The 12,379-nt window shown below is 35.5% G+C and overlaps 1 protein-coding gene across 11 annotated transcripts in view; it reads left to right on the top strand.

Moving 5' to 3' along the window:
• Nucleotides 1-12,379, top strand: part of PTPRD (protein tyrosine phosphatase receptor type D) — a 397,236-nt gene that overhangs the window by 226,524 nt on the left and 158,333 nt on the right. The window lies entirely within an intron of this gene.

Below are 12,379 nucleotides of genomic sequence, written 5' to 3'. Positions count from 1 at the left end.
ATGCAGCTTACTACCAGGCTGGAGACCTCTAAGGGCTCTTGGGCTGCTTACTATTTATGGGTAAAGTGATTGACTTATAGTCATATTTGAATGTCAACTGCAGATGTTAATTTCTTCCAAATTTGGCTTGAGTTGCACATATACCAGCATGGTGGGTAGGTGGGTGCCTTGCTCAAATTAGCCCTTGGGGGAGCCCAATCCGTCTCCCCTGAATCTGCTTTGAGCCAGATGCAGCCATCACAACTAGATATATCCATTACAACCACTACTGGAGATTGTCACTTGAGAAGGGCTACAGGACATAAAGATCATATTAGAGGCTAGGGGGTGTCATAATGAGGTGGTAAGGACGATCACAGTCAACAACAGAGATACGGGAATTTGCTGGGTACTTGCCGATAGTTTCTAAAAGCTTCAGATACTCTGGTGCAGGAGAACATTCCCCGTGTGTTCAGTCAAGAATTTTGCAGAACTGTTCCTTCAGCCATGATTTCAATGATACTGACAATTATGCAAACCTAGCTACTAAATACAAAAATATTACGTTACATGGTAAACTCGAGTATATATATTGGAAAATTTTGGCCTAATGGTTTACAAAAATTGAAAACTGAAGAAAGAATATTCTTTTGCTCTGGAGGAGCATAAAGATTTTTGAAGTCCAAACTTAAGAAAATAGTTTTGTTAAAGGTTTTGGTGGTTCTCTTCCAGGGGAGCTTATTTGTGGTTTTCTAAAGGGAATTACGATGGTAAGGTGGAGCTATGGAGATAAGGGTGTTTATGGTCCTGTTTATTACATGACCTCCATGCAGGCTTAGATGCATCATACTAAACATTACTTCCTCCCCCTCCCCCCCACCTTGTTTTTTTAAGAATCATTTTAATACATGAGGAAAAACAGTTCAGACAGGCTTTTTTAATTTTTTTTTCTTTTTTCTAGGAGTGCAGTACATAAAGCAAGAACACATACACATACAGAAAAAAAATATATGTAAATTACATATTAGAAAGAAGTTTTCCCCATTTGCCAAATGAGATAGATTACCTGAAATTCAAAAGCAACCAAATCCACTTTTTATAATCCCTAATATGTTTCAAGGTAAAGTAATACTCAGAGCAGATTATGTCATCACAGTTATTTAAATAATATACCTGAATATGGTTAATTAATTAATTAAAAGTGGAAGAATGTACAGATTGATTTTTACAGTCTTCCCAAAGTACAATATACCAAAATGCTATTGTGTAGTCTTAAAATAAGTCTATATGCTGTATATTAATCTAGCTGCAGAAATTTTCTCCGTTACTGTAACATCTGACCTACTCCCAAATATTTCAAAAGAGTGCATATAGTAATCTTCCTGACTACCTCTCCATTCTACAGGGAAATTATTTTGATCCCTTTTCTATAAAAGAAATGAGTTTTGTATTTGGTTATATAACAGATGACCCTTGTTATTGCTAATAAATTCAAGGAAAAACAGTTGCATTGTTGAGCTCAGACACAACCTTGGTACTCTCAGTCAACAGGGGAAGTTTAGGCTGGACATCAGGAAGGGGTTCTTCACAGAGAGAGTGGTTGCACACTGGAACAGGCTCCCCAGGGAAGTGGTCACTGCACCTAGCCTGACTGAATTTAAGAAGAGATTGGACTGTGCACTTAGTCACATGGTCTGAACTTGGGTAGACCTGTGCGGTGTCAAGAGTTGGACTTGATGATCCTTAAGGGTCCCTTCCAACTCAGGATATTCTATGATTCTATGAACTGTGTTGCTTATGTGGAGTAGTGTCTCTCAGATTCCTGTATTTGTATTCTTCTTGTTTTTTATTCATCTGCATCTTACTTATATAATTTACCATATGCAGAGCTTCTTGTGCTTACACTGTTTCTTATGTCCTCAACACATACATTGCTATGCTAAGCTTAGTCTCTCAGACTGTCTGTTTAAAGGCAGGAACTGGCTCTCTATAGCTGTTTTACTTCATTAATTTCATTAACAGAACAGTTTGTGATGACTTTGCAAAAAAATAATTTTCATAACATAAAAACTTTCTATTCCTTTGCATATACATGTATTTTTACTTCATTTTTCTTAGCCCTGCATGTTACTCCTAGCCTTCCAGCCACCACATTGGTCTGCTTGAACATTATCTCAGCATGCATTTGGGCCCATATCTTCCAGCTACACAGAGTATCTAATTATTTCAGTTTATGATTCTGTTCATTTTATTCTACTGGAATTGATTCACTGATATACCTGTGTTAACAAAGGACTTTTTTCATTTGTATAAATTTATTTCATAAAAAATAAAGTAAAATAAATACCACCACCTCTCCACTTTTTTTTTTTTTTTTTGGTAGAAAGTGCATTTTTAGGTTCATCTTTGATCAGCTAGATAAAAGTTGGTGAGAAAATTTTATTGAAAGAAAAGTGAAAAATGCTTACATGTACTATACATAAAAGCAATTTAATATTTAGTAAGTAAATGCTCACAAATATTGCTGAAGACAGTTTTCATGTATAGTTTGGAAGTATTCAGTCTGACTAGATAGTAATAAATTTCATTTTATGCTGCCTGTCACAGGTTTTGATGTCATTGTATTTTTTAGAGGTAACATTGGATTTCATGACTATTTAAAATGGCTATGATGGGATTACGTGTGTTATTCTTGAGCTCAGGCTATAAAACAGTTCTATTAAAAAACTTTTATTTTTTTTTTTAATTACAAAATCTCAGTTCAGATTACTGACAATATAATTCGTGGTACAATTTGTTGACTAAATTGCAGCAAGAGTTGTAGCAAAGCTGAGTGAGTCCTGTTTTGTTCTATGTTCAATATCCTATGAATGAATCCCCAAGTCATTCCTGATTTACTGTTCCATGAGAAATATTAGCTGCTATTGCCAGACAAATATGAAAGTATCATCTTTAAAATACATCTCTCTCTTTCAGTCTTCCAGAAAACCTGGTTGAGCTTGGTTCACAATGGTTCACAATAGGTCTTTAAAAGCCATGTGGTATTGTGAAAAATGCTTTGGAAGAACACAAATGCTAGTTCTGAACAGATCAGAAAGAGCACTGCCTTGGATCACCAAGTGCTCTGTTCCTGCTTCAGAGACAGACTTCTGTCATTCTAGGATGCATGAGTCGATATTGAGTTTTCTTTCACACAATGACTCATGGTACAGACATTGTCAGCTTTGAAAGCAGTACTTCCTATTAAATGCAGAACATGTTAAATCCTAGACTAGTCCCATTTCAGTTTCTGGCAGCAGGAGTATTTCATGTAGAAGAAGTCTCAGTTCTGATATTTTTAGGGTAGCAAAATAATCCTCAGAAAAAGTGTTTGTGACATAGTGTATCTTTGTCTTTTTGAGAAGAAAACCTTGGAAGTGTTAGCTATCATATGTTTTAGAAATAATCAATGTTTTTTTTCTTATTTATTTATTTTAATATTATCATTTATATGTTGCAAGCCACGTATATATTACTAAGTGAAAGTGTAATATATTGTATTTCTAAATAACTCCATGCTCATTAAAGGATATTTATCAGGCAGTAGTAATGATAACCTGCATACAGAATTGTGAGGAAGCTAGTTTTTAAGCAGTGTGTGTCCTCTACACAGAATGCTCTTCTGTTTTCTTTTGGAACAGAAGTAAATTAATTTGTTTCCCTCAGAAGAAAAATATACCTTTCACTTCCTTTTCTTGACACTTCCTCTGTACTATTTTGACTTCAGTGGTGAAAATCACATGAAGCCAAAAAAAAAAAAAATCCATATCTTTTGTGTGTGTGTGTGTGTGTGTGCGCGCGCGCCAGTTCTTCCGCATTAGTGGATCCCCTCAGTATATGTGAGAGCAAGGGAATATTTTAATAGGTGGGCAAGAAAGATGAGGGACTCCTCCCTCATATTCAGAAATATGGGGAATGAGATCTAGAGTAAACCCATTCCCTCCACGTCCAGGCCACTGGGAAAAGACTTCACCATCTGCCCATACAGGAACTTATTTTATGTCCTCCGTTCATGTAGGTTCAAAGGTTCCACACATTGTATTATCACCAGCATTTGGGCTTCTCTCTGTAAATACTAGAAAGAAATTGTAAAGCATATTGCCTTATTCTCCTATATTTTTCTTCTTTCATCTAGGATTTCCATAGTTACAATGCATGTGTTCATAGGGTAGAAAGATTTGAAAACAAAACCAAACTAAATAGGAAGTTACTTTCTCTAGTAGTAATACTCATTGACACCATTACAATCACCTTTCACTTGTAGTCATATAAGTGTTATGACTGTTTTAAACTTGTTCTTCTGACTAATAGAAAGGAATGCTGCATTAGATGCAGAAAAACTGTGCATAGTTTGTACCAGCAACGTTAATGTAAGGCTTAATGAATTTCAAGGGACATCTTCTTCAATCACATCTCCAGTGCTCGTCTCTTCTGACGTTTATTTATTTATTTATTTTTCTCAGTCTCTACAACAACAATACTGCTTTTGTTGTTTCTTGGTCATGATTATTTTTGCTGTTTATTGAAGTGCTGCATTAACATACAAATTATAACACCTGTATGGCTGCACTCTTTTACCAGGCACCATAATAAACAGTTGGAACATAGCCTCTACCTTTACTAATGGACTGGTAATTCACAGCAACAAGAGTGTGTTTTATGTTCTAACCCAAATACCTTTGTCAAAACATGAAAGATAATATTTCAATTCCCTTTCCTTGTTTCCTTCTTTTAAGGGACCAAACTGTAGGTATTCTGGGACAATTTGTCAAGACCTCTCTGCAAGGCCTCTCTGCCCTCAAGGGAGTGAACAACTCCTCCTAATTTAGTATCATCTGCAAACTTACTTAGTGTCCTGGTTTCAGCTAGGATACAGTTAATTTCCTTCCTAGTAGCTGGTAGGGTGCTATGTTTTGGATTAGGATGAGAAGCATGTTGATAACATGCTGATGTTTTAATTGTTGCAGAGCAGTGCTTACACTAAGCTTCCAGCTTCTTGCTCTGTCCTGCCAATTGGCAGAGGCTGGGAGTGCAGCAGGAGCTGGGAGGGGACAGACCCAGGACAGCTGACCCAAACTGGCCAAAGGGGTATTCCATACCATCTGATGTCATGTTAAACAATACATGTATATAGGGGTGGCTAGCCACGGTGGGGGGGGGAGGGAGGCATCTGCTCAGGGATAGGCTTGGCATCAATCAGTGGGTGGTGAGCAATTGCACTGTGCATCACTTGTTTTGTACTTTATTATTATTATTATTATTATTATTATTATTATTATTATTATTATTATTATCCTGTCTTAATAAACTGTCTTTATCTCTTTATCGCAACACACAGGCTTCACTTTCCCATTTCTCTCCCCCATCCCAGAGAGGGAAGGGGGAGGGTGAGTGAATGACTGTGTGGTGCTTAGCTGCTGCCTGGGTTAAACCACAATACTTAGTATGAATTCAAGTCCTGCATCCAGATCATTTATAAAAATATTAGACAGAACTGGCCCTAAAATGAAGCCCTGGGGGAACCCCACTATTGACTGGCCACCAGCTTGATAGAGCTTCATTTGCTATATGCCTTGGAGCCTAACCCATCAGCCAATTGTTAACCCATTGTATTTTTCTAGCTGTATGCTGGATATTTTGTTCAGAAGGATGACGTGAGAAGTAGTATTGTAAGCTTCGCTGAAATCCCAAAAGGTTATTACTTGGTTATTACTTATATAGTCCATAATATTATTCATATATTACTTACTAAATTGTTATTATTACTTATTGGTATTACAATATTACTTACATAGTGCTTATATATTATTTATTACTTATATATAGTATTCATAAAGTAAATATTTTATTTCTATTTATATATTTCTATTTATTATTACTTATATACTATATATATATAGTATACGTGGTATATATGTACTATATACTACTTAGTATTATTTATATATAACATTTTATAATTACCTTCATGTGAAAACAAATTTTAAACAAAGCTGATGGTATATCCACTCCAGTTCCATTGTCAGGTCCTTAAATTTTGCAGCTGTGACATTAATGCAGTTAGTATCATTTATGTTTGTCAGCTTGGATTGCAGAGCATGTAGGCTGCATTAAAAACCATTCAGTAAAATTATAGCATAGTGGAAACAACATATCTGAAAGCTGTGTAACATCAGTAACAGAAATGGTCACAATCACAAGCTGAGTTCATCCCACTGTCTTAGGTGGTATTATCATTCCTGTAGGTTTTACACATCTAGTACAAATGGGGCAAAGGAGGCAGAAGGGGACAATATCACCCCCTGATCTGCCAAGTCCTCTCCCAAACCACTCACTTTTTCTCCCTTGTCCTCTTTTGTGAAGAAAGAAAAAGATGCTTGTGCCCCCTTCTCCGTTCAAACTAGTTTGTTATGTGTTTATTGTGATGATTTGTTGTTTTATACTTAAGAATGAATATGAGGTAATTACTAATAAAAGTGTCTTGTATTTATTAATATTTTAACATAGAATAATAATGTATAGAAAGGAGAAAAAAACAGAGATTTAAAACATGTCTTGTACATATGAAGCTATTCTTGATCTTATTACTTGCCCACACCATAACATGTAAAATGTGTAAAAAGCTTAAAGCAAAGGCAGTCATCATAGAACTTCATTTTTAAAATGAAAGGAAGGAGAAGAAAAAAAAAAAAAAAAAAAAAGAAAAGAAAAAAAGCACAGATACATTAAAAAATGGACTAGACAGGGCAATCGTGTTTTCCTAATCCTTATTCTTGGCAAGCTCCCAGTTTAACCCTGATTTAATCTAATCTAAATCCTAACCATGTCTGGAAACTAGACCTCAAATTAGAAATCGTAATCATGAAAATTCATATTGCTCTCCTTTGCTGTGCACTTGCCTTTTATTCAGCAGTGCAAAATGCGTAGTTTCATTCTTATGACATTTACATATAGAAATATATGGGAGGCTGTATCCTCTCTGTTTCAGATGTTTAGTGTTTCTTTCCATAAATATGTGATATTGTGCACTTAAAATACTTCACGTCCTCTGCCTTTGGTTCATTACCATAAATCTGGGTGAATCCTCTCCTTGTGTTAAAGAAGGGATATTTGGCAGGGATTCTTGGATTCCCTGCTTTTCTTTAGGACATGACCTCTTCTATTTCCCTTTCCATTCCCACTAAGCATAACTAATATCCAGAAATTGAGTCATGGACAAATTTGGGCATATGATATTCAGATGATATGCTGTGCCATGGCAATTAGCCTGAGTACAGAAGTAAGAATAACTCTTTATTCTTAAGCTTGCTTTTCTTATATAAGTGAGAATTCTCCGAGTGTTGATTCTTGTCAGCAGGTATTTCACTATTAAAGGTGACCTGTTCACATGAGTGGGACAGGTCATGTTGGAAAGAACTTGCTGTGCACAACTTTAATTTAGCAGATTTTGAGAGCTTAAGAAAGTACAAATTCCTTTTCCATTTTCGTGTCATTATGAAAATATCTAATTTCAAAGACTCAATGTACTAATCTGTTAAAACAGAGAATTTGTTTAAGGCTAAATTCTAAAAACAATGAATGCTTACTGTCTTAATGCAATGTGAAATTGCTGCTTCAACATTCATACAAATGGTAGTTCAGGCTAAGTGGCTTTATGTTTTGTTATAAAGACATTACTTTGCAATTTGCAGAGTAATTGCATAGAGCTACTAAACAAATTTGTTTTCTTTTGCATCAAAAATGCTTCATGCATCTTGAAGATATTTTAAAATGTATTTTTAAATGTATGTTTTATAATGGGATTGTATGGACTGCTAGTCTCTTGTTGAATATTTACTGACTGACTCTGATCAGTGCCTAATTCCTCTTCCTTTGTGGTATAATTGCTTGAAATGTAAGATGAATCACAGCAGCCACCTTATATTCTTAATATGTATTTTCTTACAACACAGCCATTTCCCGCTTTTACTGACCTACGGCACCACTAAATAAAAGTATCCATCTGTATATAACAGCTTTGAACAAAGAACCCTGGAAAAAAGAATTAATTGTCTGTTCATAATTAGTTTTTTGGCAAAGTTTACTTCGTAAAATATTTCAATAGGAATAATGTTTATTAATTGACACTTTTCTTATTCTTCATATCTTTTCAAACTATCTTAGTCTTTTATGTATAATAAGAAACTGCTTTTTTTTTTTTTTTTTTTTGCATATTTCTTTATTAGTAGAGCAGAATACCAGCTTTGCTGCAAAATGTTGGTTTTCATCTTTCCCCCACTCTCTTTAATTTTACTGTTTTCAATCCCACTTTCAGTTCAGTTGCAGGAAGAATGATTTTGAATAATATGGTCATGATGTCAAAACAGTGCAAATTATATGCTGCTGCCATCTGGAATAGTGAAAATAAAAGCTTTATTTACACTGTTCTTTGAAATAATAAACTTTATTGCAGCAGTTTATCTTCAGTATCTATAGTGTATTCTGGGAATACTCCATGTGTGTCTTTTTATTCTGTGAGCTACAGAATGAATAAACTTTGCCAGTGGCAAAGCCATCAGTGAATCTTGAAATAGATTAAATAGTTTTTTTTTTTTTTTTCTTTCTGAATAGAATGTTCCTTCCCCCATTTCCACAAAGAGAATAATTGTTTCACATAGGACAGTGTATTTTAAAAGGCACAGTGAAATACTTTAACATCTTAGTTAAATTACATAGATTAAACTAGGCAAATTACACAGATTAAATTACAGGTTAATATGTTTATTCTGAAACACAGGTGTGTCTATGATATAAATAGTTTATGTGGAAGAAAATACTTAACACCAGTATTACCCAGTTTTCATGTCAACTATCTTGGACCCTGGTGCTATTATCTTGCCTTTATACTCCATAATCCTCAATCAATGTCAGCACAATTTTCTTTGGGTAATTCACTTGTACACTTCATACCCGTAACATAGCATTATTTTAGTGCTCTGTATCTGAGAAAATTATTCACAGCATTCTGCCTTTCTTATTAAATCACAATACTGATTGTCAAACAGATTCAGCAAGGTAGCTGCAGAAAATTTAGGACTTTAAGATCCTATCTGCTTCTGTAAGCTGCCACTTTTCTTGTTTCCAGTAGATCACAGAAATGATCTGAAAGCAGTTATTTACAGGAAAAGTAGTCAAAATTTAAAGGTGTCATAAATGCCGGATTAAGAGAACAGTTTCTCTTCCTTTAGCTGTATTGATAGATTTATCATGAAGAGTCAAATGTAATGTAGTAGATTTGAATAAAGTCTTCTTCTTTGGATCCTGCTTTTATATACATGTAGACTTGACAGCATACAGACATAGCTTTGGAATTTGCTAGAGTCTTATGGAAGATTTGTATCATTTGATAAAAAGAGATTGCAATAACATGTTTTCCCTTGAAGATGAGACAAAACAATTATAGTTTAGAGCAGAACAGAGCTTGTGATATATAGTTGAGCCACAATTATGTTCAGAGCTTTAGTTTTTGTTTGTTTGTGGAAACTTAGAGTTGAATATGGCTTCTTTTTGTTAGAGCATAATTTAACTTGAAATGGAGGTATTTTCAAAATTACACTCCATCAAAACTAGTGTTTACACAAATGCTGAGTTTAATGTAGGAATCTTGAGGAGACTGTTTACAGATGAGCAGTGTTGAACAGACTAAATACACAAAGAAAAAGTTTTGAAATATTTTCTAAGAACTGTGATAGAAAACAAGGCAAGTAGTTTTGCATCATCCTCTCTTAAGGATTCATGGGATAACTATCCTGTGTTGTTCAGATCATAGATTCAATGAAAAATTATTTTTTGTAGAGGCCTTTCATCAACTGGAAATCATACTCGCGCAGCAGTAAAGGCATTCTCTTAACACCAGTAATTGAATGCATTGTTTCATAGTGGCTCACACTGTTAACACACCTAACAAATTCAAAGAATGTGCTCTATTTCTAAATGTCTTGCATATGCCATCCTAAACAAGATACGTATTACATGTATCACTCACCATGCACAAGGATAAAGAAATCTACCCTTTAACGGCCTCTCAAATTGACAGTACCATTGACAGTACTTGAGAAGGTCAAGTGTGATTAAAATTGTTGATGAATTGGAAGCTAATTCACTAGAACTGAATATGAATATGAAATATTGGCATATAGCATGGTTTTGAGCCTAATGAGCATATTAATAAGTAGTAAAAATATTTGTCTTTTCATATTATGTACAAGTTTAGAACTATCAATGTATCAAAAATTTGTAATACTTATTTTTCTCTTACAGTGACTGAGACTGTTCGCTAATATGATGCGCAGATGTGTTGTACAGCGTTTGATGATTTGTCAAACTTGCTATCATCAAAATGTAAAGACAATTTTGTACAAATCACTGATAAACTTAGGGGAAGAAAAGCAATTATCGTTTTAAAAACTAAAACCACTGTGATAAGCACTCCAATTAGAAATTTCATTATTTCCACAGCCCATTTTATGTTGAATGTTGGGTTTTATTGCCAAATACCTGAAAGCCAGATTGGAAACAAGCCACAACTGTCAAAAATATAACAGTTCTGGCTATTTGAATCCGTTACATTGTGATGTTTCTCATGAAAATTTAATGAAGACCATTCATTCAAAGAGATTCTATGCATACAAGGAATGGATGGAATTTAATTATCCTTATTAAAAATAAGACAGGAAAGCTCTTTACTACTCCATCCTATTAGTATTCAAGATAAATTATCTTTGGTGTACAATTGTGTATCCCCAAAAGTAACTCTGGAGTTTTCAGTATGGGAAGGGAAGGGAAGGGAAGGGAAGGGAAGGGAAGGGAAGGGAAGGGAAGGGAAGGGAAGGGAAGGGAAGGGAAGGGAAGGGAAGGGAAGGGAAGGGAAGGGAAGGGAAGGGAAGGGAAGGGAAGGGAAGGGAAGGGAAGGGAAGGGAAGGGAAGGGAAGGGAAGGGAAGGGAAGGGAAGGGAAGGGAAGGGAAGGGAAGGGAAGGGAAGGGAAGGGAAGGGAAGGGAAGGGAAGGGAAGGGAAGGGAAGGGAAGGGAAGGGAAGGGAAGGGAAGGGAAGGGAAGGGAAGGGAAGGGAAGGGAAGGGAAGGGAAGGGAAGGGAAGGGAAGGGAAGGGGTCATAAAAATAGATTTAAATATTTGTTCTGTGTCAAGAGTCAAATCTTGTCAGTTATTCTCAAAGTAAATACTTTGTGTTTATAAACAGTCGTGAAACATACCTGTCTTTGTGAAAATCCTATGGATAGTCATGCATTTAACACTTAATTACTGCTCAGTGGAGGAACTAGCTTTAACAAATTAAGTAAACTTACTGAAGAATTGTGTTTGATATACAAGAGCAGTATCCATGTGCATTTGTGTTGCAAGTGGTTAAGGAAACTGTGAGTAACAACAGATCCCAGGAACTACAAAGATTTATAGGGTATACTCGTTTAATATGCACTTTTCAGAAAGGTCTAAAGAATTCCCTGAAACGGTTTGAAAAGACTGCATAGTTTCCATGCAAAGAGTTGACATTGCACTATTTCTTCTAAGTTAACTTTCTCAATTTATAGTTAGTATTGATCACCTTCCTTGATTTTTATTTTTTGTTAGCTTTCCCTCTTTGAACTGAAATAATAGCATTCATTTTGCAATAAAAATATATTTGCAGACTTAATGGGAGTGACAACCAAGATGGTGTAATTCAAATAGATTGTTTTACCTGTTTTAATTTATTTTATGATAAGTTGTCTGATCTCACTGTGCTTCCAGTGTTACATGCTTGAGCGTATTATCCTAAGGTGAATTGCTCTTGTGTTTAGAATGTCTTACTATTTCAGTATTGACTGGCTGAGGATTTTTGACCATATCTGGGTGTTTTGACTGACAAAGGTGTATTGATTCAGGATTACTATGAGTTTCCTGTTACTTTAACTTTGATATTTGATGATGTTCATGGAAGATCTGCTATTCTGGAGGCTGGAGCACCTCTCCTATGAAAAAAAGTCTGAGAGAGCTGGCGATATTCAGCCTGGAGAAGGGAAAGCTCTGGGGAGACCTCATTGCAGCCTTTCAGTACTTAAAGGGGGCCTATAAGAAAAATGGAGAGCAACTTTTTCCTCAGGCAGGTAATGATAGGACTAGGGGAATGTTTTTAAACTGAAAGAGGTCAGATTTAGATTAGATGCTAGCAGGAAATTCTTCACACAGAGGGTAGTGAGGCAGTGGAACAGGTTTCCAAAAGAGGTTGTGGATGCCCCATCACAGGAGGTGATCAAGAAGAGGCTGGACAAGGCCCTGGGCAACCTGATCTAGTGGGTGGCATCCCTACCTATGACAGGGGGATTG

This window comes from Anas platyrhynchos, chromosome Z, assembly GCF_047663525.1.
Source record: "Anas platyrhynchos isolate ZD024472 breed Pekin duck chromosome Z, IASCAAS_PekinDuck_T2T, whole genome shotgun sequence".
NCBI lineage: Eukaryota > Metazoa > Chordata > Aves > Anseriformes > Anatidae > Anas > Anas platyrhynchos.
The sequence above is the reverse complement of the archived record's forward strand: the minus strand, read 5'-3'. Positions and strand labels throughout refer to the sequence as shown.